Here is a 27,736-nt window from a genome sequence, read left to right as displayed (position 1 = left end):
CCTGACACATTGTGAATACTCAATAAATGGTTACATGGTATGAACTCATTTCTACTGTAAGTTCCTAAAGCTTGAGTTATAAATAAAATGTGACAAAATATGCATGCATTTTCACATGTGAGTGTTTTCACTTGAAGCAACTGAAACAATTCTAGGGAGTTCATGACCTCGATCTCTTTATTTATTGTATATGAAGAGGCATGTGGCAGGGGTCCTTCACATAACTCCATCCCACCGCTGTCCCCATAAGTGGTTACAGATCTTAAGTGGGTGGCACTGGGGTTCACTGCGAAATACCAAGATCATTCCATCAAACCTTGTGAAGTTACTTTTGTCAACAAATGTCAGCTTTGGGATTTTCCTTCTAAAAGCTAATTCTCGTCTTCCTGGGAATTCTTCACTAGCTCGTTTGAGATCCAGTAGAAGCAAGGAAACCACTTGCTTAGGAAGAGATAAACTATCTTAAGTGCATACACCTTTGCAAAACTCTGCCCTTGTGCTCAGCTCAGCACTTTTTTTTTTCAGGGTTTGAGGGGCCAATCTACCTAGTCAAATGCTATACAAAAGACCTTTTTTCTGGAATCCACTTCCAGCAAGGGATTAGCACCAGTTCTGAGATTCCATCTGTCTTGTTTACATTCCTTGTGCGATTTCAGAACATCGTGTTCCCTTTCTTGTAATTGCACAACAAAAGCGCTGCCACAGGGCCCTGGAATGTCTTTCCGCTCCATGTCAGGATTTCCTTCTGGCTGGCATTCTTTGCAGACAGCTCTGGGACCTCCAGGTGGGCTGGTTCAGAGAAGAGAACTTGGGCTTTAGAGACAGACGGACAAACCTCCAGTTCTGCTGCTGCCATTCGTGACATATTCACTGAACCTTCCTTCTGTAAAATGGAGATAGTAACATTTTAGCCTCTGTAGGATCCTTGTGGAGATTGAATAAGACGATGTGTGTAAATCGTCCAGCACAGGGCCTGGCAATCTTAGGTACTGTGATAAGTGAAGTCATTATTTTAATTCTGGTGCCAAGGGACCTTGCAGCATTCATTTCTTTCTTGCGCCCAGCATCAAAATGCTCTACCTTTGCCTGACTTCTCCAAAGGAACACGCACGCCTGTCCCACTGGAGAAGGTGTTAAGTGATACAGACTCTTGGCTTCGCTATCTTTTAAAATATTCTGTGGCTGGGCAAAAAGGCTCTCTTGGTGACCCGCTGGTCACTGTTTAAATCAGTGCTGCTTTTGTAACATCGCTGGAGACAGAGGAGGGACACCTGACTGTTGACTGGGAAGCAGACACGTGAAGGGCCTTGTAATGATGTCCACCTGAACACGATGATCCAGAACAGCTGTGGTGTCTCGGCAGCTGGCCCTTTGCAAGGTTGGAAAGGAGTGGGTGTGGCCACAGGTCCTACGCTCTCGTTGTGCACGGTTATGGGCCAGGAACGCTCACTTGGCAATGAATACATTGTCACCGAACTTGCCATACGTGGGGGCTACTCTGTCAAGGTGAAGGCCCCAGGCAGGCCCCCGAGCAGTCTGAGAAGCCTTATGTGGGTGAGTCTTGCCATGGAGCGGGGAGTGGGCTGGTGTTTGCCTGGTGTGTGCAGAGCATTTGCTCTTGGCTGGTGGTAAGCACCTCATGGCGTGATAGTGGGGGGGCTGGCCGTCGTCATCACACTGCACGGTGGAGGGAGGACGCATTTAAATTTTTTTTTAATATTCACTTATTATTTTGAGAGAGAGAGAGACAGAACGCAAGTGGGGAGGGGGAGAGAGAGAAGGAGACACAGAATCCGAAGCGGGCTCCAGGCTCTGAGCTGTCAGCACAGAGCCCGATGCGGGGCTCAAACTCACGAACCATGAGATCATAACCTGAGCCAAAGTTCAGACGCTTAACCGACTGAGCCACCCAGGCGCCCCCGAACACATTTTAGAGTTACATAGTTCTGGAGTTGAATTTCAGCTCAGCCACTCATCATTTGCTTTGAACAACCTACTTAACCTTGCCCAGGTACCTCCTTTTAAAACAAAACCAATGTCTACTTTACAGAATGATTGTTACTATTATAGAAGTCCTGGACTTTGTACAGTGCCTAGTACAATGGGATAACAGTCCATGATAGTTTACATTGCCGTTACTTAAAAATAATTTAGATCTACATAGAAGGAGGGTGATGGGCCCGCACAGCAGGCCAGTTTATTATGCAAATGAATAGGGTTTTATACAGGCTCGCTTGCTCCAGGCGTTACATTATTAGTAGCTGCTTACAAAAGAATAAGGGCAGCTAGAATTTATTACTAAGTGAAATCCTGGCCAAGGCCTAACCTCACAGCAAATATGTTTTTCTTTTTTTAATGTTTTATTTATTTTTGAGACAGAGACAGAGCATTAGTAGGGGAGGGGCAGAGAGAGAGGGAGACACAGAATCCGAAGCAGGCTCCAGGTTCTGAGCTGTCAGCACAGACCCTGATCCAAGGCTCGAACCCACAAACTGTGAGATCATGACCTGAGCCAAAGTTGGACGCTTAACCGACTGAGCCACCCAGGCACCCCGCAGCAAATCTTCTGGATGCCCAGTGCTGGCTTCTTAAAGTTGGCCTGCAGGCACCCGCCATGCTAATGTGTCTATCTGTCATTAAGGATGGAAGGAACACTCTCCTTCACAAGGCCTCCCATATATGGTCCTCCTCCAACCCCTTGGGTGAAGGAACATGGGAAACATGAAAGGTCATAGCACCACTGTGCCGAGCGCAAGTCAGGCCAGCACAACCTCATCCATCTATGCTATGTCGTCATGGGAGGGACCGTCTGCCAGCTCCATAGCACTTCTCCAAACTAAATATAATGCAGACCAAGGCAGCAAAGCATGGGTCTGTTGTGACTCGACTTCAAATAATAATGTGTGGCACTACCCCATAGGCTTGGGGATGGGTAGCATCCACGGTGTAAATGAGATGGGTGGAGAAGTGTTGGTTGTTCACCAAAGAACTATGCTCCTTTCTGTGTTGCTGGGAAGTGGATGGTCAGCCAGGGATAGCATCACCCAGAAACATTTGCATCTAATTTGAGCCATGCGATGAGCTCTGGCCATCAGGATGTGGGCAAAAGTCATGTAAACACATCTAAGCCTGGCCTATAAAAATATGACGCTTTGCTCCCTGTGTTCTGTATGTTGGTTGGATGTCTGTGCCATGGACAGCGCTGTGAGCCATGTGTTGAGGACACTCATGCGTTTGCTGTCTCAGCTGGGGTCCCCAGAGGGCTGTGCAGAGTGGAGCCTTGCGTCAGTCGGACTCTACATGAGTGGGACATAACTTTCATAAGTAAAATTGTGTATTTTATATAAATCAATAATACTATTTTGCGGGTTTATGTGTAATAACAGCCAGCACCATTGTAACTAATACAAGATGATCTGTAATTGACTTTTTCCAGAATGTCACCATAGGTAAACTGGAGATTTGACTAGTTAGTGATCAGATAATTGAGGATGTTGGGCAGGTAATTACACTAAGAAAGACTGAAGTCCCTTAAACCAATACGCAGCTCATGATTACACCTTTTAGGACAAGAAGAAGAAAGCCTGATATTTAAAATATAAGTCTGGAGCCTCAAGTAGACCTGTAATGCATAATAAATCACAGCTAATATGGAAGGAAACATCCATTTACCACAGACTTTAAAAAGTTCTTTCTTGGAATTTCTTTATCCAAACAAAGAGTTTTGGAATTTCCTGCTCAGTAATCATTGATCGATTGATTGATTGAAACATCCAAGAACTTCATATTCCCATCCTGGTCCACACAAAATTATTCAGTTGTCTTAAGCAAAGAAAAATAATAGTCCTAATAGTAATTTCTTGGATTCCTAAATGTCTTCACAATATCGATTGACGTCTACTTAACTGTCAAGACGTTACAAAGTCTACCAAGTTTTATTTTTCATTTCAGCCGTTCCCCATATAATGAATGGGTCCCGTGTTTGGACAACTCACTTTCACTTCAGCAACTTCTGTGGGGATTATTCTCCTTTCCTTTATGAGCCTGTCACAGAGATTCCTTGGACTGGGAAGTTTGCCCAGCCCCTCACATGTCAGCCACAGAAGGCAAAACTCACTTCCCTTTTCTTCCCAGCAACAATTACTCTGTCCAAGCTTCAGGAAGTCCTGTGCACCGTCAGCTGTGGTGTGTGTGTGTGTGTGTGTGTGTGTGTGTGTGTGTGACCCACAATGTGGCATAAAAAAGACATATATAAGAAACAACAGAAAGGACTGTTACCGCGACTGCCTGGAAATCCCTAACCTGTCTGAGTCCTTTGGTGTTTTCCTCCCACAGGGGCCCCTCCTGCCTAAGTTGGGTGGTGGTCTTCCCTAGAGCAGGAAGGCAGTGTACCCGGGGGTCCTGGGGAGGGAGTTGTGCCTATTTTCAGCAGTCTGTAGGCACCCAAATTCTGCTCACTTTTCTCTTCTAGAAAAGTGATAGACTCCCCCCAAATATCTTTTCTTGCTTCAAGTCAAAAAACTGTCTTAGAAGTGATGCTCATAATGTTTTTCTCTCATCCAGCACTGGAGAATCCACTGACACTGCCCTAGTTTTCCTGGGCGTTCGTCTATCTGATGACTTCATGGCTGTGGTCGTAACTCTGAATCAGGATACCCCTGATCACTTACTGGCGTAAGTTCAGTGAAAATACCTATACAGTTCATACCTGGTACCCCAGCTACTGTTGCTGCATAAGAAGTCACCCCCAAAGTTTAGTGGCTTAAAACAACTTTATTATTATGCTTATGGATTGTGTGGTTTTGGAATCGAGATAGTGGGAATGGCTGTTCCATAATGTTGGGGGCCTAGACAGCCTTGGCTGAGTGAGAGCCAGGCCAGCACGACCTCATCCGTCTGTGCCGTCATCATGGGAGGGACCATCTCCCAGCTCCATAGCACTTAGGGTTGTTCCATAATGTCTGGAGTGACACGAAATTGGGGGACAAAGTGATCTGAGGACTCCTCCACTCACATATCTGGTCCCTGATTTGGGATGAGATATTTGAAGATGAGCACTGTGGACTGAGCACCCATCCAGGGCCTCTCCATGTGGTGTGGTTTCCACACAGCACGGCAGCCTCAGGGTGGCTGGACTGCTAACATGGAGGTTCAGGGCTCAAAGCCTAAGTGCTTCCGCGGCAAGACGGAAGCTCGATGAATGCCTTTGTGACCTGGAAGTCATGCGGCACCGTTTCCACTGCCTTCTATCAGTGGCAGTCAAGCCACAACCCTGCCCAGACTCAAATGAAACAGAATTAGACCTTGTGCCTTGACAGGTTATTGGCAAGGTTCCGGAAGGGCCTGGATGGAAGATGTTGTGATCTTCTTATCTTGGGAAAATACAGGCAGCCACAGTGGATTCTGCTTTTAGAGGTTTGTGTGGATTTGTGTTGCAGAATTTGAAGCCACACGTGTTCGGTGCTCTGCACTTTGCAAAGTGCCCTAGGGGTCCCGGAGTGGGAAAAATCTTTACTTATCGACATGAGTCTGGTTGCGTTTTAGCTAAACCTGGAAAGATGAAGCAGACCAGAGGGGACACTAGGCAGAGGAGATCGTGCTTTTAGATACAGGGAGATGGGAAGTACAGGGAAATGTGACTATATGCTAAGACTACAATATTGGAGAGGGGCTCTGGGGCAGATGGAGATAAACTTGACATGTCCATGGAACCGTGATTTGTCTCAGCAGCTGACTGACAAAGCGAAAGACCGGAGGAACTGCTTATATCAGTCCCTTCTGCCCTCCCCTTCCCTCCAAGAGTCTCTACATTTTAACATTTTATTTGTAGTGCTTTAAATAAAATGTGTACTCCTTTGCTCTTGGGATATATTTAAGCATAAACATACTTTGATATCTTTAAGGATCTCATTTTTTTAATTAGAGAGAGCATGAGAGTGTGCCAAGTAGGGGTGGGGGGCAAAGGGAGGGAGGGAGGGAGAGAGAGAGAGAGAGAGAGAGAGAGAGAGAGAGAGAGAGAGAGAGAGAATATCTTAAGCAGGCCCCTTGCTCAGCACAGAGCCCAATGTGCTCGCACCCACAATCCTGGGATCAGGACTTGAGTGGAAATCAAGAGTTGGATGCTCAACCGACTAAGCCACCCAGGTGCCCCTTGGGTTCGGATGTCTATGCTACATCTTTGCACACTTTATCTTGCCCCCACTCACTTCAGTTTTCCCCAAGACCTTATTCAAAATGTGGAGAGAATGGACCCACTTGGACTCTCTTTCTCCTTGGCTGTCTGCTCCTTTAATTCCAGCTCTCTCCTCGCTCTGTAAAACTGCGCTTGATCCTGTATCCCACTTATTCTTATCTTTAGTTATATGTGTTATTCATGTTTTTAAAAGCCTGGATGCTGACCAGTCATCTTGAACATTTTGCAAGGCAAAGTTATTGAGAATTGGGGCAATAGTTAATCACCTTTGTATCCTAGCAGGAAGGTAGGAAAGATGCCGTAGTTGGCTCAACTCAACCCATGCCTGAGAGTACACCTGGGTGTTATTCAAATCAAGAGTGAGGAAGGAAAGTTAATTTAAAAATACCCCATGTGTATCTGAATTGGGCAATTGCTGTGGGGAATAAAAAGACAAAGAGGCATTCAAGGAAGCGTGAACACACAGAAGGGTAACAGAGTGGTAGCAGAATCATGGAGTCCCTAAAAGGTCCACACCCTAATCCTTGGAAACTGTGCACGTGTTCCTTTACACAACAAAAGAATGTGTAGATATGATGAAATCAAAGCTCTGAGATGGGAAGTTAGCCTGGATTATCCAGCTTGGCCCAGTGTAATCACATGGGGCCTTTATGTGAAAGAGGGAGGCAAGGAAGTCAGTTATGCAATATGAGAATTGACTGGCCAATGTTGGCTATGAACCAAGAAATGAAAACAGGTTCTAGAAGCTGAAAAAGGCAAAAGGGAACAGAGCTCTGCCTCATCTTGATTTTAGTTCAGTAAGACCTGTTTTGGACTTCTCATCTTCAGACCATGAGATAAGATATTTGTGTGTTTTTTTTTAAGCCCCTGATCTTGTGGTAATTTGTTACAGCAGCAATAGGAAACTAATACAAACAGCAAAGTTAAATTGAGACACAAATCCAGAAAATGGTGCCATGGGTCAGTAGCCAGAAATCGTCAAATATTGGGTTTTCTACTATAATGTGATATATGTATCCTCCCCTACTAAAACAACAACAACAACAACAACAAACAACAACAACAAATGCTTCCGTCTGTAAAATCAAGCATGAAAAGTAACTGGGCTCTAAGTGAAAATATGATTGTGGCAAATCACTCAAAGCTTATGGAGTTTAGAATCAGAGCACTACTAAAACAATAACAACACCAATAAAAATACTGGTACAGTTAATCTCTGCTGGTATGGCATTTACCCCTTGCTTTCTCCTTGAGAATGGAACGTTCATAGGGCAGTTGTTTCTGATAGTGATCTGCTTCATGAAAATTAAAAGTACAATCTTGGGATGCCTGGGGGGCTCAGTTGGTGGAGTGTCCAACTTCAGCGTAGGTGGTGATCTCATGATCTCATGGTTTGTGAGCTCGAGCCCCGCATCTGGCTTACTGCTATTAAGCGCAGAGCCAGCTCCAGATCTTCTGTCCCTCTCTCTTCCCCTCCCCCGCTCATGCTGTTTCTCCCTCAAAAACAAAATAAACATTTTTTTTTTTTTAAGTACAATCCTGAGATAGCCTTCTTGGTCAATCATTTCTTTTTAAGCACTGGAGGAAATGTCTCTGCAAATTCTTCATTTCCACTTACAACTTCCCCAGACATATTGGAAAGTCCAATTTCTTGAAGTTATGAAACCAGTTCCTACTTGCACTAATGGGAGACGCTTTGGCAAGATGCTCGGAGTCTCAGATTTTCTTCGAGTTTTCATTTGGTGCTAAAACTTCCTATTTAACTCTGAAACCCTTGCTGATCATTGCTTCCAAATGGTGATCTGCTTGGAATAATTGAGCAAAAGCAGACTGTAATTGGTGGAAACAGTGAGCGCTAGGAATTTAAATGAAGGTGGCAGTGTGGTGGCAAAGGCCTCCTGCTGGTGGCCTTGAGCAGAGCCTTGAGAATGGGTAAGACTGTGGAAGGTATGGAGTAACTTCCAGGCGGAGCAAAGAACAATGGCGGCACCATCCAACATGGGGTGTGCCTGGTGAACTGTGTTTGGCTCCAGTACCAGAGGCTGGCACAGTCACGATGGCTGCAGGTGGCAGACCTCCTATCCTTGGGGTTGTTTCTCATGGTCTTGGACTGCAGGCACCAAGAAGCTTCTCTCAAGGAGGCAGTGCCACCCCTACGCTCACGCTTACGTACACTGTGACTTCCTCACGTATCCTTCAAGCTGTCTCGCCCCTGTAACTCCCCCTTCACGTCAGCCTCCTGTGATTTTGTGGCCCTGGAACTCTTAGAGGAAATAAAAATATACAAGAGCAGGTTCTAGACGTGCACGCTTTTCCAACTTTTCCAGCACAAGGTCCTTCCACAATTTCAGTGCCTCTGCCTATCACAGATATCAGTGAGAGAAAAAGCCTCACCAACAAAGTCACCATAGGGTGGGGAGGTGGCCTTCAAATGCACACCCCACGGACAGATATTAGAACCTCCTGTATATTAATGTGTACAATGAATTTGTACCCATTTCTCAGCCTGAGCCACTCTTACCCCACGTCTGTTCCTCATCCTCCCTGACCTGTGGGGTCGGTCCCCACTCCTCCACCTCCTCCTCCTGCCCACATTCCTCTCGGTGCCTCTTTCCCCGCTTTGCCCTTCAAATACATCCTCTAAATTGGAAGATGGCAGTTGCACTGGGAAGGGGCTGCAGCTGTGGAGCCCCCATGTGGCCCCCGGGCTCCTCACTGTGCACCCTAGAAGATCTTTGTGTGGTGCTTCTGTCCTTGCCAGTTGCCAGATCTGTCCTGTTTGTGCTACTGGACTTGGGGCTGGCCTTATCCTTTGTTCCAAAAGAGCGTGCATTCATCACAGCTTTTCTAGAGTCTCTCCTGCCCATTTGCCTGCTGTTCATTCAGAAGTAACTCAGTGATGGCTTAATGTCTGGGCCGCACAGCGTGCCCAGTCAGAGAAGAAATAAGTCCTTAAGGGCATTCAAAAGAGAGCCACAAGGACAACCGGGGGAAACTGAGGCCACACAACCCGGAAAAGAAGGCAGGCCGCTGGGGGACTTGTAAATGTGACTTAGAGGGGGTGCTCTGTCACGATCACAAGATTCAGAAAGAGACTGGAGGATGAGCTGTGTGTGTGCAACTTTTTCCAGTCACGTATTCAAGAAATAATAATGAAAAATGAGTTCTGCGCAATGGATTAGTAAGTGCCGATAAGGCACAGATTGAATATGTAAGTGAATTGGATTTAAATTACGCATTAAGGAGCTCTTTCGAGGGCAATTATCAGTCCTCCTTTGGAAGACTTTAAAAAGAGGATCGATTAAACTAGGTTTAAATGGGGACTGTGGAAAGCAAGAGGAGGAAAGGGTTATGGAGGGAGCTTTCTCGGTGCAGCGCCCTCAGCCCCGCCCGCCCATGAGCAGCACCTGCAGGTGTAAATATTTGCCTGCCCCTCGTTCAGCAAATCCTTGTCCGGCCACACCCACCTGCTTCCAAGGGAGCCCATGATAAACTGGTGCAGTGACAATGATATTGACCTTGGTGTTCTAAAAGAGGCACATGGAGTAGTGTGGACCTTGGCCTTCAATTAACATCACAGAGAAATGAACTCCCATCATCCCACTGGATTAGCAACATGATCAGGTGGTTTTTTTCCACCTACTATATTGCAGGACAATGCTCCAGGGAAAAGTCTAGAGAGTCAGCACTAGCTCAGTACAGTACCCGGCGCGGGGCGGGGGAGCACTGGAGGAAAAAGAAAAGGACTTACGTGTTTTTCAAAACTGCTGCCAAAAGATAAGGTTGTTTATGCAACTCCTAACACTGGTCAGGGGAGGACTGCGAAACCAGGATGGAAAGAACTTCGGTCGGCTGATAAATACACAATTCACATCAGCCAGGCAGGGGAGAAGGGTTGAGTAGGGTCTGCGTGTACCAAGAGTCAAGGAGCAGTACCTTGAAGGCATATCTGGGGCTAGGTATCTTACTTCATTTGTACGGAGTGATGATTTGGAGTCTACATTCAGAAAAACAATTTTTCTAACGGAGCACCAGGCCACAGACACAGGCCTCTTAACAGACCCAGATGGTCAGTGGATTAAAATGATGACTTCCCATGTCCTGGGTGCCAGATGGCTCTCCTATTGGCCTCACACTGACCTCTGGGTAGCAGAACCTTACCATCAGGGAGCAGGCATTGGGGAGGAATTGAGGCCAACTGGGGTGTTATAAAAGGAGTCGGTCATCTGTGAGTCCTGGCTATTACCGGGAAGTGATCTAAAAAATGAAAATAGATACGCATATCAGAAGTCAGAACAGATCTTTTACCGAAAGGCAATCTGGAGAAGTCCATTGACTTCAAGGGATTAAAACCCCGTTGATCTCTGGGTGGAGACACTGAAATTTCCTCCTTGCTGCTCTGGGCTCTGAGTGTGACCAGACCGCGCCTTTGGACCTCTGTCTGATGGGCAGGCTCCAGTGGACGAAGCCTTAGTTGGATCATTTTGTGGAAGAACAGAGACTTTGATGAATGCTTCTTTGGCAATGACAAGCTTTTTGCACCTATCATTAGAGTCAGGAGGCAAGTTCCAAAACCCTTCTCAAGTGGAACTTGAGGAGATCCAAGGACGTGTCATAAAGTCTGGGGAATTTACCACTAGGCACAAGGACATAGCCACAACATAGGGGAGTATGGATGTGGGACTCCAATCCAGCCATGGGCAGAGTTCTCATCAGAGGGCACTCCACCGGCTATGCTGAGGCAGCTCTCCCAGGATGATCCCGGCTCAGAGGAGATGGTCTAAGGTGTCCGTGTGACGATTAATGACATTGGATCTTTCTCCAATGTCAGTGTGGGAATCATGAGACTTCAGATTAAGATTTAAATGTTGGCCGAATGCTTCCGTGTGAATTCTATGTTTAAGTTGTGACTTCCTTCCTGTATGTTGTGGCCGGTGCATAAACTGGAGGAGGGACAGTTGGTGTCACTCTACCGGAGATGTTTCCCCAGATTTCTGGGTGGATTCTTGAGTCAACAGAAATCTGACAGTGCTGAGAAGTAAGGTAGCCCCTTCGAGTATGAGCTCCTGGTCCCAGAGACAGAGTATCGAGCACATGGATCCATCCATCCATTCCTATTTGGAGCTGAAGACTCAGGAACAGTAGGAGAGGTAATTTCTGCAACAGCGTGCTGTTCCACAGACGAAAGAGGAAGTAAAGTTGAAGGCAGGAAGGCAGCATTTTGAAAATACTATGGAGTTCACTGAGAGTTAACAAAGCAATCTGTCTTTATTTTATTTTTTTCCCAAAGCAATCTGTCTTTAAAACCTCCTAAGAAATTGTGGCTGGGGATACATCTTTTCAGACTCTTGGGATGGTGTGTCTTGTAGCTGCTGTGAAATGGAAGAATTTCCCCAGCACCATTATTGCTTTTTTAGTCCCCTGCTGGAAAGACATGTGGAGGATGTGACATACCAAAAAAGCAGTACCAAACTCCTTGCCAAGAGGAAATCCCTGGTTAGTTGTTTCCCCGTAATGATTTTTCATAAAATGGTGTTTAAAACATTCTTCTATAGACGATGTTGTCTAAAATAGCTTGTTCTATGACCAGATCATCTCGTTTTCTTTCCCTCGTCTGTTTCTGAGTTCTGTCTGGCTTTAAATGTGTAAACCTTTCGACCACTGAGATCATTCTCAGAACTGGGTTAGGAGGACAAAGTGTTGAGATAGAAGGAAATTTTAGCCAGCAATTTCCCAATAGCACAAGATTTCCTTTTCCTCCTTTTTTTTCTTCTTCACAGGGGAGCAGGGTATGTGGGGTGAGGACATGCCAAGCTGCCTAGGCAGGAAATACTGTCCCGTGACACCAAATTTAAAAGGAAGAGATTTTTGAAAAATGGCAACATATTTTAGTTTACTTCTTTCGTTTTGCTCAATGCCACGGACTTCTTCATGCTTCGTAGCTGTTCAGAATGTTGCTTGCAACTCCCAAAGTGAGCCCCATGAAACTGACTTGAGTGGCTATGCTTTTCCTAAAATGCTGGGGCTTTTTTTTTTTTTTAAAAAAAGGTTAACGTGTTTTTTCAGTTGGTCAGAAGATATTTAGAGACCATCCCCTGGGTGCACAGTGATGTCATGGGTCTTCAGGGATAGCAATTAAAGAGCAGGCTTAGGTTCTGCCCAGCTGTATTTACAACCTTATGAAGGGGGAGGCCTTGTGTAGAATGAAAGGCCCTACTCCTAGAGCTGGTTAGGTTGGGATGGAGGCAGCGAAAGTGGCAGGGAAGGGGCCCCGCTGTGGGGGAGATCAGCAGAAACATTCGTCTGGGATCCCAGATTCAAAATTATACTGGGTTCTGGGAAAAAATAAAAGGAAGTGGCCCAGGTAGTGTGCGCCACTGGGAGACGCTGGCAGGGAAGAGGGGACATGAGGGGTAAGGCAACTGTGACGAGTGCGTGGTCACTCCAGACCTGGGCTCTCCCCTCTCCTGTTTCCACACACATCTGTCCACACCAGTCATCCACCTCCAGTCCTCTTCCACGCTGCGCTCTCTCTAAAGAGAGAGGCTGTTGTCATGGAAACAGTATGGCTTTGGAATAAGCCAGACCTGGGTTCGAATCTTCTGTCTGGGTATTGTTACAATGTTAGACTTTATGATCCTTCCCTGTAAAATGGGCGTGCCAATACCTACCATCCAGGGTACTTGGGAAGACTAAAGTACATAATGTGCGTGTCAAACACACAGCACGGTGCCTGGCACACGACAGACGCTCAGTGGAGGCTTTGTTCTTCAGGCCCCTTAGGGGGAGCCAGTCACAGGGATTTGTTCACATTCCTGTGTGGGTGGGACAGACAGGGCACTGAATCTGGCTCTGCTGCTCCCCAGCTTTGAGGTCCCCCAAGCTCCCCGCTTCCCAAAGAGGACATGGTATTAGAAGGTCATTGTCAGGATTGGAAAGAGAAAGCAGTAGAGCTGGTTTCCATCTTTAAACTTCTTTGTAATGTGCCATCCGTGCACCCCGAAATGCCCCATGTGCAGCTGTAACCCTGACATTGCCTTAGCTGGAGCCCCTTCGGGAGCCTCAGCCAGGGATCTAAGCTGCCTCGAGGTCCCAGGGACGGCCACTTCCAAAACAAGCCTTGCTTCACTTTCCATTTTTACAACTGCCTTCACTGTTCAGTGTGACCTGATTTTACCTGAGAAGCCAATTCCAGCGTCAGGATAGAGTTCCCCTGAGCTCCGACCAAGCCTCATTTGTCAGAGTGTCTTCTGCCCTATCACACTTGCCCTACCCTTCTCTTTTCCAGGGCTGGTCTTGCAGGCAGCAGCTTGATTTGTGCCCATGAAGGGAAAACCGGGCTCAATAAACCTAAGCGAAAATCCAAGAATAGTCTAAAGAAGTCTGTGCTCAGGTGTCCAGGGGAAATGACCTTGTTTCATAAGGGACAGTTATTGCTAGCTCCTTAGCATTATTGTGCATCCAGATTTCATGTGTGCAGGGGAGGAGAAATAATTTCCCTCTACCTTTCTGAGTTCTTAGCCGAGACCTCTGTGATAGCAAACAGATTAGCAAGAGAAAAACAGATGTTCATTAACATGTATACCTCCTGTATATACCTGTATATACTAATCTAATGTATATGTGTATGCATTTACATGTATACTTCTTATGTGTGTGGGAGATACTCAGGGACAAATGAACAACCCAAAGAAGTGAGTTAGGATTTGGGTTTAAAAGCCATCTTAATAGAGGAAGGGGAAGGAGAATATAGGCCTTCCAGGAGAGAGGAAATGATTTTTAGGAAAGACAAATGGGCCCTTGGAAGAATAGATGGGTGGTGTGACAGTTTGTGACAAAGTTAGTTTGGGTGCGGGGTTGACTTCTAGGCTCCTTTCCTGTGACAAGAGTCAGTTCTCCCAGGTTGATGAGACTCACAGGAGGGGATTTATGACAACTGAGTTCCTCTTGGAGTATCTGCCTCTAGGCAGATGAGGGGAGTTCAGAGAAAGCCTCTCCCCGTATTTGCCTACAGCTCAAAATAATCAATATACAGAAGCAGTGGGGTGCCTGGGTGGCTCAGTTGGCTAGTGTCCGACTTCAGCTCAGGTCATGATCTCACAGTTTGTGGGTTCGAGCCCTGCATCAGGCTCTGTGCTGACAGCTCAGAGCCTGGAGCCTGCTTCACATTCTGTGTCTCCCTCTCTCTCTGCCCTTCCTCTGCTCACGCTCTGTCTCTCTCTGTGTCAAATATAAATAAACATTAAAAAAATAATAAAAAATGTAAAGAAAAACTCACTGAAGCAGCATCTTTGGGGGTGCTATGTCATATTTTGGGGTGGCACATTCTGTTGCCCTTCATGTGCGATCACTGATAAAAGATGACTGTTTTGAAGAGAAAACCAGGAGCACCTTTGGGACCCGCTGAAGGCAAAATAAGGGCTCTGCTGTCCCTTCGCATAAGCGGTCCCATACAATGTACACAGGCATCGGGTATTTAATGAAATGCTCTCAAGTGGATAGGAGGCAGGAGACTAGGAAGATTTCCCTGGTATCTTGCACAGTGAGTGTGAAATGCAAGTTTCTGCCGGTGTTTACACATCCCCTGCCAAAGCCCAAGGAGGAAAGGAGTAAATGGCCGTGAGGGAGAGGGGTTTGATTATCAGATGGTTAAACGTGGCATGATAGCGTTCTACGAGAAGTTTTGAAACAAGTCACCATATGTTCCCTTTGCTTCCCACAGACCCGAACAGAAAACATCTGGAGGTACACACAGCGGCGCTACGTGAAACATCTGTGTGTGACTCACACGCTGGGCTGCTTGCTATTTGCCAGCTCTTGACTCCATTCCCACCCTTCCCGCCTTTCTCTAGAGGGACCGGAAGCCTGTGAACTACACTTCCCAGACTCCCCAGCGGGCTGGCTTCCACTTAGCTTCTACCCGTGGGCAGACAGCAGTGGGATACTGCAAGGGAGGTGGGAGAAAAAGCCAGTTTTTCTTCCATGTCTGCTGAAGGCTGTGGCAACAGCAGGTGAATGTGGGTTTGTGCTCAGGTGGTAGAGTTTCAACAGCAGTGGGGCAGGGGGGCTTCTGCAGCCTATGCAGGGCAGAGTTCCCGGGCTCTGGCTTTGGCTCAGGCAGCAGCAGCAGTGACAGGCAACCCTGGGTGGGAGTTCAGCCTCCTGGCTTCCTGAAAGATGGCCCGACAAGAGCAGTGGAGCAGTGGGTATACCAGCAGCCTCAGCAGCAGAGCGGCTGCGGATTCTGGATCACACCATTTTTTCTTGGGCTCATTCAGCCTTGGGATGGTAGTCGCTTCCTGCTGTTACTGATCTCTGAATGATCTCAGCTTCCTTTTTATTTTCCTCCAGCCCTTCACATGTTGTGAACCGCCCCTCTGTTTGAAATTCCTATAGTAGTTTCTGTCCTGCTGACTGGACACTGACCAACGTAGACACATATAAACTAAACACAAACATTGAAGGCAAACCAAACTACCGTTTCAGTGTTTTTAATCCCCTATTCCACCTGTATTTTGGAATTTACAGAAAGGAAAGGATAGGCAACACTTTACCCCCCAAATTTAGCAAAATTCAGTTCCTGCCATATGTCCTGCAGGTTCCACCAAGTCGGAAAAGAAGTTACACAAGTATTTTATCGTTTGTATTTATTTTAATGTTTATTTATTTTGAGAGAGAGTGTGCACGAGTGTGGGGAAGGGGCAGACAGAGAAGGAGAATCCCAAGCAGGCTCTGCGCTGTGAGCACAGAGCCAGATTCGGGGCTCGCTCTTGTGTACCGTGAGATCGTGATCTGAGCTGAAACCAAGAGTCGGGTGTTCAACCAACTGAGCCACCCATTTGCCCCAACACCAGTATTTTATTTTAATTTTTATTATTTAAAAAAAAATTTAATGTTTATTTTTGAGAGAGACAGAGAGAGAGAAAGACAGACAGAGCATGAGCAGGGGAGGGGAAGAGAGAGAGAGGGACACAGGATCTGAAGCAGGTTCCAGATTCAGAGCTGTCAGCACAGAGCCCGACACGGGGCTCAAACCCATGAACGCATGAACTGTGAGATCATGACCTGAGCTGAAGTCGGACGCTCAGCCAACTGAGCCACCCAGGCACCCCAACAACACAAGTATTTTAAAAGAAGAAATTTTCCTTGTGGGAGGCCTGTCTCTGACCTTAGTTTTTTTTAAAAAATGTTTTTTAGTGTTCATTTATTTTTGAGAGAGAGAGAGAGAGAGAGAGAGAGAGAGAACACAATTGGGGATGGACAGAGAGAGAGGCAGATACCAAATCTGAATCAGGCTCCAGGCTCTGAGCTTTCAGCACAGAGCCTGACGTGGGGCTCAAACTCATGAGCCGCGAGATCATGACCTGAGCTGAAGTCGACGCTTAACTGACTGAACCACCCAGGTGCCCCTATAACCTTAACCTTTAATGACATTAATAACAGGTATGCTTTCACCAAGTGTTTTTTATATGTTAAGGCTCCCAAATATGTTATTATATTTAATTATCAAAATAACTCTAGAATTTAGTTATTATTCTAATTTCATAATGAGGAAAATATTTTAATGGCACTGGTTGATTGTTTAGTGGCTAAACGTCCCTCTCTAGTATGCACACGCTTTGCAGTGTAACCTAGCCATCCCTCCCATGCAGCCGTGCAGTTTAGTTCTTCACCGCCTCCCCCTTCCCAGAATCGTGATGACCTTGTGACCTACTCTGGCCTATAGAACGTGCCAGAAGAGACATGCATGTGAGTTCCGGAGCCCCAGCTCAAGAGGTGTGGCAGGTTCTGCCCTCATTCATTTGGACCATTGTCCTATAATGCCTATAACAGCAGCACGTGTAGCCCTATTAGAGGATGTTAGGCTGTGTGGAGAAGAAACAAAATGCACCAGCTGACAGCCAGTACCCACTTCTCGCATGTGAGTGTGGCCATCTTGGACCTTCCAAGAAATTGCCTTTCACTGAAAGCAACTATATGAGCAAGCCAGACAAAACTAGAAGAGGAACCACCCGGGTAACCCACAGATTTATGAGAAATAAGAAATCATCGCTGTTTTCTTTTTTCTTTATGTTTATTTATTTTGAGAGAGAGCGAGCTAGCTAGAGAGCGTGTGAATGGAGGAGGGGCAGAGAGAGAGGGAGAAAGAGAATCTCAAGCAGGCTTCTGTCTGTCAGTATGGAGCCCGACTTGGGGCTCAGTCTCATGAACCATGAGATCATGACCTGAGCCAAAATCAAAACTTAGATGCTCAACCTAATGAGCCACCCAGGTGCCCCTAATCATTATTTTCTTAAGCCACTAAATCTATAGTCAGCAATATATAACTGATAAAGTGCCATTTGTTGTTTGCACCAAGCCTCTATCCTACCTTCATTTGCTGATAGCATCCCAAATCCCTTCTGTTGTACTTGCTAATAAGATGCACACACCCCTCCCCCCCGGTCAAGGGGCACACATGTGACTTGGACTGGTCCCATTGGATGCTCTGTCTCTGGAATCTGATTCATGACCAGCGGGAGGAAAATTCTGGATAAAACTATTAAGATCTGGTTTCTGCCATCAAGATGCTTTGGAGCTGTTGGTTCTTATCTGCTCCAAATCTTTGCCTGAATCAGTTTCTGATGCTTGTGACCAAGTACCCCCAGCTGATATACTGTGACAAATTAAGAAGCCACCTCTAAGTCATTCTGCCGTGGGCAGCAGCACTGCAACTTGAACCCACATCTGTCCTGTTTACCTTCCACGTATCCATGTTGCCTCCCCAGTTGCTTCCAATCTAGTTTCCTCGCGTATTTTCGCATCTTGAAGATGCCTGGCCTTTCTCAACAGGCACTTATAAGGACTGATGATCCCGCTGTGAGCTGTAACTTGACATCAATATAGGGTCTCTCACCCAATAAATGTGGCAGTAACCACAGAAGGGGCTTTTTAAACTGGAGAAATAGTGTGTGGAGCACAAAGTGGTGGATTTTTTCGAGATTTATTGAAGCATAATTGACATATGGCAAAATGTACAATATTTGAGTGCACGTACTTAAAGTGTCCAGTTTGAGAAGTTTTGTCATACGTAGCTACCCACAGAACCATCACCACAGCTGAGATGATGAGCATCCGTCACCACCAAAAGTTTCATTTCCTTGTGCCCCTCTGTGAGTCCTCCCCCATCTCTAGCCCCCATCAAGTAAAGCCCATCTGCTTTCTGCCACTATAGATTAGTTTGTACTCTCCAAAATTATATGTAGAAATCACACATTCTGCATCTTTTTCTCTAGTTTCTTCTGTTCAGCATAATCTGGACGTTCGTCTGTGCTGTCATATATCAACAGTTTATTCCTTTACATTGCCGAGGACTATTGCATTTGCACAGATAACACCACAGTGTGTTTATCTATTCATTTGTTGAAGGACATTTGGGTCGGTTCTTGTTTTGGGCTATTGCCAATCAAGCTTCTATGAACATGCATGTAGAAGTCTTTGTAGGGACATATGCTTCCATTTCTCTTAGGTAAAATCTAGGAGTGGAATGAGTGGATCATGTAATAGGTGTGTATCTAAATTTTTAAGAAACTGCCACTCTATTTTCCAAAATACTTAACGCTATTTTACACTCCTACGAGCAGTATGTGAGGGCTCAATTCCTCCACGTTCTCGCAAAACTTGTTGTGTTCAGTCTTTTAGATTCTGACCATTTTAATAAGGTAGAACGGTGTCTCATTATGGTTTTAATTTACTCTAATGACAAATTCTGTTGATCATATTTTCATGTAGTTATTTTATCTTCTTCAGTGAAGTGTCTGTTAAAATATTTTGACCATTTAAAAATCGGATTTGTTTTTTTTTTTTAATTTTTTTTTCAACGTTTATTTATTTTTGGGACAGAGAGAGACAGAGCATGAACGGGCGAGAGGCAGAGAGAGAGGGAGACCCAGAATCGGAAACAGGCTCCAGGCTCTGAGCCATCAGCCCAGAGCCCGACGCGGGGCTCGAACTCACGGACCGCGAGATGGTGACCTGGCTGAAGTCGGACGCTTAACCGACTGCGCCACCCAGGCGCCCCCGGATTTGTTTTTTTATTATTGAATTTTGAGAATTCTTTATATGTTCTGGATATAAGCCCTTTTTCAGATATGTGCTTTGAAAATATTTTCTCCTAGCTTGTGACTTGTCTGTTTTAATAGCATCTTTTGAAGAGCAGGTGTTTTAAATTTTGATGAAGTTAAAGTTAATCAATTTGTTTCGAATGCATCGTGTTTATGGTGGTATATGTAAGAGGTCTAACCCAAGGTCACAAATATTTCCTTCTAGAAGTTTTATAGTTTTAGGTTTTCCATTTAGTTGTATGATCCATAGTTTTTGTATATTGTGCAAGGTATGGATTGAGCTTCTTTTTGTGTATGGATTACCAATTGCATTGGCATCATTTGTTGAGATGACACAGTAGAAAAATAGGAAAGACTCATTCTCCATTTACTTGCTTTTGCATCTTTGTAAAACATTGATTCTCCATTCATGTGTGGGTCCCCTGTCCCCTGTCTCAACTTTTTCTTATGCTCCCTCACTTTATTTGTCTATCTTTATGCCAAAATTATTCTTTCTCAATGACTGTAGCTTTATAGTAAGCTTTGTGATCTAGTCATATTAATCCCCTTCTTTTTAAATTCAGCTCTTTAAAAAAAAAAACAAAAAACTTGTTTTGGCTATTCTAGGTCTTTTACATTTCCATAAACATTTTAGAATCATGGGAATGCAAGCTGGTGCAGCCACTCTGGAAAATAGTATGGAGGTTTCTCAAAAAAACTAAAAATAGAAGTAGCCTTCGACTAAGCAATTGCACTACTAGGCATTTATCCAAGGGATACAGGTGTGATGTTTCGAAGGGACACATGCACCCCCATGTTTATAGCAGCACTATCGACAAGAGCCAAAGTATGGAAAGAGCCCAAATGTCCATCGATGGATGAATGGATAAAGAAGATGTGGCATATATACACAATGGAGTATTACTCAGCAATCAAAAAGAATGAAATCTTTGGGGCGCCTGGGTGGCGCAGTCGGTTAAGTGTCCAACTTCAGCCAGGTCACGATCTCGCGGTCTGGGAGTTCGAGCCCCGCGTCGGGCTCTGGGCTGATGGCTCAGAGCCTGGAGCCTGTTTCCGATTCTGTGTCTCCCTCTCTCTCTGCCCCTCCCCCGTTCATGCTCTGTCTCTCTCTGTCCCCAAAATAAATAAACGTTCAAAAAAAAAAATTAAAAAAAAAAAAGAATGAAATCTTGCCATTTGCAACTACGTGGATGGAACTGGAGGGTATTATGCTAAGTGAAATGAGTCAGTCAGAGAAAGACAAAAATCATATGACTTCACTCATATGAGGACTTTAGGAGACAAAACAGATGAACATAAGGGAAGGGAAACAGAAATAATAAAACAGGGAGGGGGACAAAACAGAAGAGACTCATAAATATGGAGAACAAACTGAGGGTTTCTGGAGGGGTTGTGGGAGGGGGGATGGGCTAAATGGGTAAGGGGCACTAAGGAATCTACCCTGAAATCACTGTTGCACTATATGCAACTAATTTGGATGTAAATTTTAAAAAATAAAAAAAAAATTTTTTTAGAATCAGCTTATTACTTTCCACACACATACAAACCTGCTGAGTCTCTGATTGGAATTGCACTGGATCTAGAGGCCAATTTCAGGGAGAATGCTCATCTTAACAATGTTGGATCAGTCCTCTTTCTAAGAACATGGTATATATCTCCTTAGTTGTTTAGACCTTCTTTAGTTTCTCTCTGCAGTATTTTATAGTTTTCAGTGGACAGATATTTTAGTTGTGTGAGATTTATTCTTAAATATTTCTGATCTTATTTTAAAAGGTGTTTTTTTCTTATGATTTCAATTTCAATGGTTTGTTGTTAGTATGTAGAAATACAATATCCATTCATGTTAAAACAAAAAAACAAACAAAAAAACCCAAAACTCTTAGCAAACTAGGATTACCTATTTAAGGCAATAGGGAAGGATTTTTATTGGGCTCTCGTGCCAATCCAGGCAATGCTATCCGTGTGCTTTTAGCTACGTACCTCACACTGATACCTACCTACCACATCCTGTTCAACAGAAAGGAATGTCTTTTTATCATCCTTTGAGAAAACATCCTTTTTGTTCTCAGTGAACATCTTCTCAAATAATAAGTCGGATTGAGAAATGAACAAAATGTGGTGTATACACATGCCATGGAATATTATCCAGCCATAAAAAGGAATAAAGTTCTAAATGAAAAGAAATAAAGGCTACAACATGGAGGGACCTTGAAAACATGTCGCCAAGTGAAAGAAGCCAGTCACAAAAGGACAAAAACCATATGATTCTGCTTATGTAGGGTACCTGGAATAGACACATTCTTAGAGACAGAAAGTAAATCAGAAATTACTAGGGGCCTTACTGTTTAATGGGTACAGAGTTTGAAATGATGACAAAAGTCTTGGCAATAGTGGTGTTGGTGGTACAACCTTGTGAATGCACTTAATGCCACGGTATTGTAAACTTAACAATGGCTAAAATGGTAAATTTTATGTTGTGTGTATTTTACCTTGATATAAACATACCAAAATGAAAATAAAATACTGGATGCCTTGGGCCATCGAGTTCCATGCAGTGCCCTTTTGCTGAAAGAACAGACAAGACTATGTTTCCAAAGCTTTTCCATCCCAGATCACTTGCAAACTTCCTCTTTTAGCTGGACATCCCCTCCCCAACCATTTCTACTGACCTTACCACTCAGCTTCTAGCCTCAAACCCACCAGTGAAACTTTCCAGAATGACAGAAAGACTGGGGAATGGGTTTATTTGAAGCCATCATTTTTTGGTTTTAATCAAAAATTTTTAAATATTTTAAGAGCAAAATTGCTATATAAAGTGAGCTAAAATATAACTGCAACTTTAGGGGAACTTCATTACACATGGTATCGATTCCCAGCATGTGATCGGCCTGTTTTTATTCTCCTTTGCTCTTCTCTCAGAAAGTAAGAATAAAATGGACTTGCTTAAATATAACAACCTAACCTCTTGTTACTTCCTTGTATTAGATGGGTTTCTAAAATTTACCTGGAGGTCTCTCAAGCTGGCTCTGTGGCTAGGATGCTTAGAGAATGTGTTCTTTATAACCACTCATATCAGGTTTGCTTTTTATGTTTCAGGAGGCAGAAAATCCCTTAAAGATTTTCTTTGTAAATAAGACCTTTTACATAGAACTGATTATATATTTCACCTAAGATGGGGAAGCTTTTGCCCAAGAGCAGTGTGCAGGGCTTGAACTTGACTCAAGGTCACCAATTAACCCATTTTTTTTTTAACGTTTATTTATTATTGAGAGACAGAGAGAAACAGAGTGTGAGCATGGGAAGGGGCAGAGAGAGGGGAGGTACAGAATCCAAAGCAGGCCCCAGGCTCTGAGCTTCAGCACAGAGCCCAACGCAGGGCTCGAACCCACAAACTGTGAGATCATGATCTGAACCCAAGTGGGATGCTTAACCGACTGAGCCACCCAGGTGCCCTGCAATTAACCCATGTTTGAGAAGAACCTATGTATAATAAGAAGAAATGGGGGCGCCTGGGTGGCGTAGTCGGTTAAGCGTCCGACTTCAGCCAGGTCACGATCTCGCAGTCCGGGAGTTCGAGCCCCGCGTCGGGCTCTGGGCTGATGGCTCAGAGCCTGGAGCCTGTTTCCGATTCTGTGTCTCCCTCTCTCTCTGCCCCTCCCCCGTTCATGCTCTGTCTCTCTCTGTCCCAAAAATAAATAAACGTTGAAAAAAAAAATTAAAAAAAAAAATAAGAAGAAATGAATGTGGAACTGGCTGTTAACAGATGCTGATAGTTACTTTTATGTGTCCAACATTATTCCAGATGTTTCTGTGAGGGTGTTTTTGGATGTGATTAATATTGCCCTCCACGGTGTGGGCGGGCCTCATCCAAACAGTTGAAGGCCCAAGTAGGACAAAAGCTGACCTCCCCCAGGCGAGAGGGAGTTCTACAGCCAACTGCTTTGGGGCTTGAACTGCATTGGCTCCTTCCCGAGTATCTAGCCAACTGGCTCACCTGCAGATTTGGGTTTGCCAGCCTCCATAGTCCCGTGGGGGTAATTCCATTGGATAAAATTCTTTCTCTGTATACACATATCCTTTTGGTTCTGCTTCTCTGGAGAATCCTGACTAATACACAGATCTAGGCCTGAGTCCTCTGCTATATATTTGCTGAATAATTTTAGTAAGTCAGTTTACCTCTCTGAGCCTGAATTTCTTCATCTATAAAGTGAGATGTTTATATTAGCTTGAAGTGTCCTGGAGAGAACGTATCCACATCACGTGACGTAGCATGGACACTGAACAAAGGGTAGCTTTTAAGAGGGAACACTAGGAACTTGAAACTAAAGAAACTATTTCTCCTCCCCTTAAGGAGCTTATACCCCTTTGCAGGAAACAGAAATAACAATGGGGGTGCTGTGTGCCAATACCAAATCAGTAGCGCTACCTGTTCAGGCTCTTGGGTATGAAGAAAACCAAGCACCCCACCCCCAAATGTGCCACCTTGGCGTAAGGATTGTCTCGAGCTAAAGGAAATTAGCTCTCTCCCCTCTCCCAGTCTAAAAGCAGAACATAAATTTCCATTTATAAAGGTGTGTCTCTTGCCCTATCAAGATGAGAACTCCTCCAGAGAACTCTGAGCCCCAGAGGTGACTCTTATTTGCATGACAAACCTTTCTGAACAACCCTATTTACTTTTCCTTCCCTTAACTTCCCATAAGTTACCTCAGAAACCCCCAACTCCTTTTCCTTTGTCTCGCCTAAAATGATATGTGTGTATGTATATATATATACACACATATATACATATACACACACATATATACATACATACATATACATGTGTGTGCATATGCCCCAAATACTAATTCCCTCCTTGAATCATGTCTCTTTGCAAACTCCGGTGCATTCTGATATAACGAAATCTGTTCTTTTTTTTTTTTTTTTCTTGTTAATCTGTCTTCTGTCAACTTTATTTGCAGGTCCTCCAGCTATTGAATGCGGGCAGGTAGAGAAAAAGAAAGGTTTATCTCCCCTATGGTATCATTCAAAATATAGGAGATTTTGTGATTAAGGCTTGACCCCTCTGAACAGATATTACCAATCTCCAGTCTCAAACCTATTCTTCTCCTCTTGAATTGATGGTATATCGACTTAGAGAAAATAATGACAAAGATATTTAGACGAGTAACACTGGCAGCTAATTAGGTAGAATAGCTGGAAAAGTCTATTTAAGAGCAAAATAGTCCAAAAAAAAAAAAAAAAAAAAGTAAAGGGATACATAATCATAGGTGGACTATAGTCAGTTTATTTTTGTTAGATGTTGAAATTAGATCTGTTGAGTTATATATTGTCTGAGCTTCAGTTTTGCTCATCTATAAAATTCGGTTAGTGGTATAGGGGGAATGCAGCGAAAGCTCGAGCCCTTGAATAATGGAAAGACAAATGGTTGACAGTCATGGAGTCAAAAACTTTACCAAATCCCAGGCTAGGTGGTCCCAAGGCAAAGACAAGTGGAGTTAACAGAGAATCATATTTTATTTTTATTTTTAAAGTTGATTTATTTAAGTAATCTCTACACCCAAGGTGGCAAGAGTCTCATGCTTTTCCAACTGAGCCAGCCGGGTGCCCCAAGAATTGTGTTTTAATGACAGAGATGACAGGGTAAATGGAGAAAGGAGATTGATTCTGGAAAAATTGAAAGAACAGCAGAAATACTGGGAACCTCCTGATTCTGACGGCCTGTTCAAGAATTTAATCTTCAAAATACTTTCCCAACCTCATTTTTAGTGAAGGAAGTTATATTAAAAAGAGTAATATGGAGAACTTGTGCCTCTATGAACCAGAATAAATCTAGTTTCTACAACACTCAGGGTGACCAGTTGGTCGAGGCAAAGGAACGTGGATACTCCTGATGTCAGTGACCTAGGGCTACAACTGGCCGTCCTGACCTTAAGAGGATTCTAGGTGAGCCCAGAAGACAAGATATTTTGTCAGACCCAAGGTCAACCATGTGGACCTCACGGAGTATATAACATGCTGTTTGTTGATCAGGCCAGTACCCAAGGAGGAGTCAGCGGTGTGCATGCCTCCGTGCAGGGAATCTCCAACCTCCAGTTTACAGATGAACACAGAAGGGGCCATGGAAGCCTGCAGAGTATGCGGTCCTTTTCTGCTCTTTTCCTGCACAGGTGCCAATGCATTAAAAGTGAGAGCAAAGGGGAAGCCTGTGTTTTGATTAGGTGCCGAGCAATATTTGCACTCTGATTCCTGTCCTAGAGTACAGAGAAAGGGATTCTACAAACTTATATTTGGCGAGGGGATTTCTTGTTACTCCCTAAATTCCTAACTTCAGCTCAGCTATCCCATCAGTACAGAGGGGTTTTCTTCACTGAGTCATAAAGATAACCTCCAGGCTGTCTCCAGAGGTAAGAGAAAGTTGCCTTATATTAGCATTTCTAACGTATTTTTAAGAAGTGCAATTCATTTAACAAAAACTTAATACACATCAATTATGTTTATTGCTATTAATTTTTCAGAGGAAAAAAAAGGTCCCAACCCTCAAAGATTTTATAACTGGGAATCAAACATAAAATTAACTAAGGCTATACACAAAGTACACTTATATTATTGATTTTAATAAAGGAGCACTAACCTTCATGGAGGATCTCCTATGTGCCCGGTACTGGCATAGAAACTTTCATTTACCCCTCCGATTAGGCTGCCCACCTCGGTGAGAGATACTATCTGCATTTAACAAAAGAAAGCTCTAGGCTCAGAATGGTTAAGGAACTAGGTAAGTGGTCCTCCCACCCAGAGTTTTGATTCAAATTCCAGGAATAGTTCTACTACATCAAACGTGATGATAAATATCACCAGCTTTTATCAAGAATGATCACTGGATTTTGCTGTGTCCAAAAGCACACCGTCTCCTTGGCTTCCCTGAACAGCCCCAGTCCCAGCTGGACAAGTACAAGGCCTTATAAGTACAACTCGTCTGCATTCCATCGGCATAAATTCCTATCACACAGCCTTTTCCCGTCCCTATTTCCCATCCTCTGGCTTTTAAAGAGGTAGTTGCCCTTCAAGGAATTTTTTTTTTTTTTTTTTTGCCACTAACAAACAGCAAAGGCCCTTTCTGAAAACTTTGCTGTCCACTAACACCTCTGTGGAATCATTCAACACATGACAATTTTGTGGGACCATATGTTCCTGTTGGTTTTGTTCTCGGAGTGGTCACAAAGCTAAGTGCAAGGCCCGGAGCGAAAAAGAAGTTAAACTGATAGTATGACTTTCTATCAGCTTTCTCTGCTGTTTTGCGGTGGGTGAGCCCTCACACATCACATATACGTACACACCTTTATGTGATATTTATAAGTGCATCTGAGAAGAATGGAAGTTTCACGTTGACCAGTTAAGGTAGACCATGACTTGGCCATTCTAAAATGTCACGCAGATAATGCCCAAAAGAGCTCATCCCCAAATCACATGTTGGCTCTCAACTGATCATTTTGTTAACGTTAAGATTAGACAGGAAATGTTGTTTTTAGAGAGTCTGGAATTTTAATAAGTCTAAAGACTCCTGATGGTCTTATTTATTTTATTTGCAGGGTTCCCCAAAGGAATTTCACGGCGCACTCCACAGCCAGAAGTAAGCATCTTCTTACTTAGCAAAACAAAAGTTGATGGACACAGACGGAGAGTCCCACACTGGTGTATCCGTGGTACAAAGATGTGAGATTGGGAACAAAGAAAGAAACAGACCACAATGGGTGGCAGCACGTACCGATATTAAAAGGACCAGCAAATAGCGCAAAAGTAAGTTTGAGCGGGGAGGTTTTCTGTGCCTTTTGAAATGATGTAAAAAGAACACTGGAATCAGGCCAGAGGGGAGAAACGGTAGCCTCAAGGGGCTTTTGCTGGCTGCAGGACACCAGCCTGGTATCCTAGTATCATTCGAAAGCTGAACTGATTCATCCACACACACACGAACATACAAACAGGAACACACACATTTAAAAAAAAAATGGTTCCTGGAGTGGCAGCGACGTGTCCTCTTTTAATTCACCCCTAGCTCAATGCCATTTAGTTTTATTACTCCTTCTAATAAACGAGCTGGGGAGGTTTGCTATAAAAGGGTTTAATGGTGAAGAACCAATATGCAAGGTCCTAGAAATATAACAACACCTGTTACAACAAAGGTCCTTAACAATACGTGCCTGCTTTCTAGAGCTTTGGGGGGAACTCGTTAAACTAAGGGACACAGACATTCGTATGTGGGCTTATGTGCCTCTGAACTTCATTACCAGGTGCTTTGTTACAATGAAAGCAAGTCTCAGACTGAATTTGGCCATAAAACAAACATTTGGAAGCCAGCAGGCATGAAAAAGTTGTACAACCAGTTCTGTAAACTCAGTGAAGTACAGTTCTCTGTCCTACTGGCTCTCAGACAAATTCCTTG

At 44.2% G+C, this 27,736-nt stretch overlaps 1 long non-coding RNA gene across 1 annotated transcript; it reads left to right on the top strand.

Annotated features, from left to right (window-relative positions):
- Window positions 1-486: 486 nt before the first annotated feature.
- LOC122470579 lies at window positions 487-27,095 on the top strand. The gene is made up of 2 exons (XR_006293942.1): window positions 487-1,554; window positions 26,886-27,095. It is a non-coding gene; the product is annotated as an uncharacterized LOC122470579 (long non-coding RNA).
- Window positions 27,096-27,736: the final 641 nt, after the last annotated feature.

This window comes from Prionailurus bengalensis, chromosome B1 (assembly GCF_016509475.1).
Source record: "Prionailurus bengalensis isolate Pbe53 chromosome B1, Fcat_Pben_1.1_paternal_pri, whole genome shotgun sequence".
NCBI lineage: Eukaryota > Metazoa > Chordata > Mammalia > Carnivora > Felidae > Prionailurus > Prionailurus bengalensis.
The sequence above is the reverse complement of the archived record's forward strand: the minus strand, read 5'-3'. Positions and strand labels throughout refer to the sequence as shown.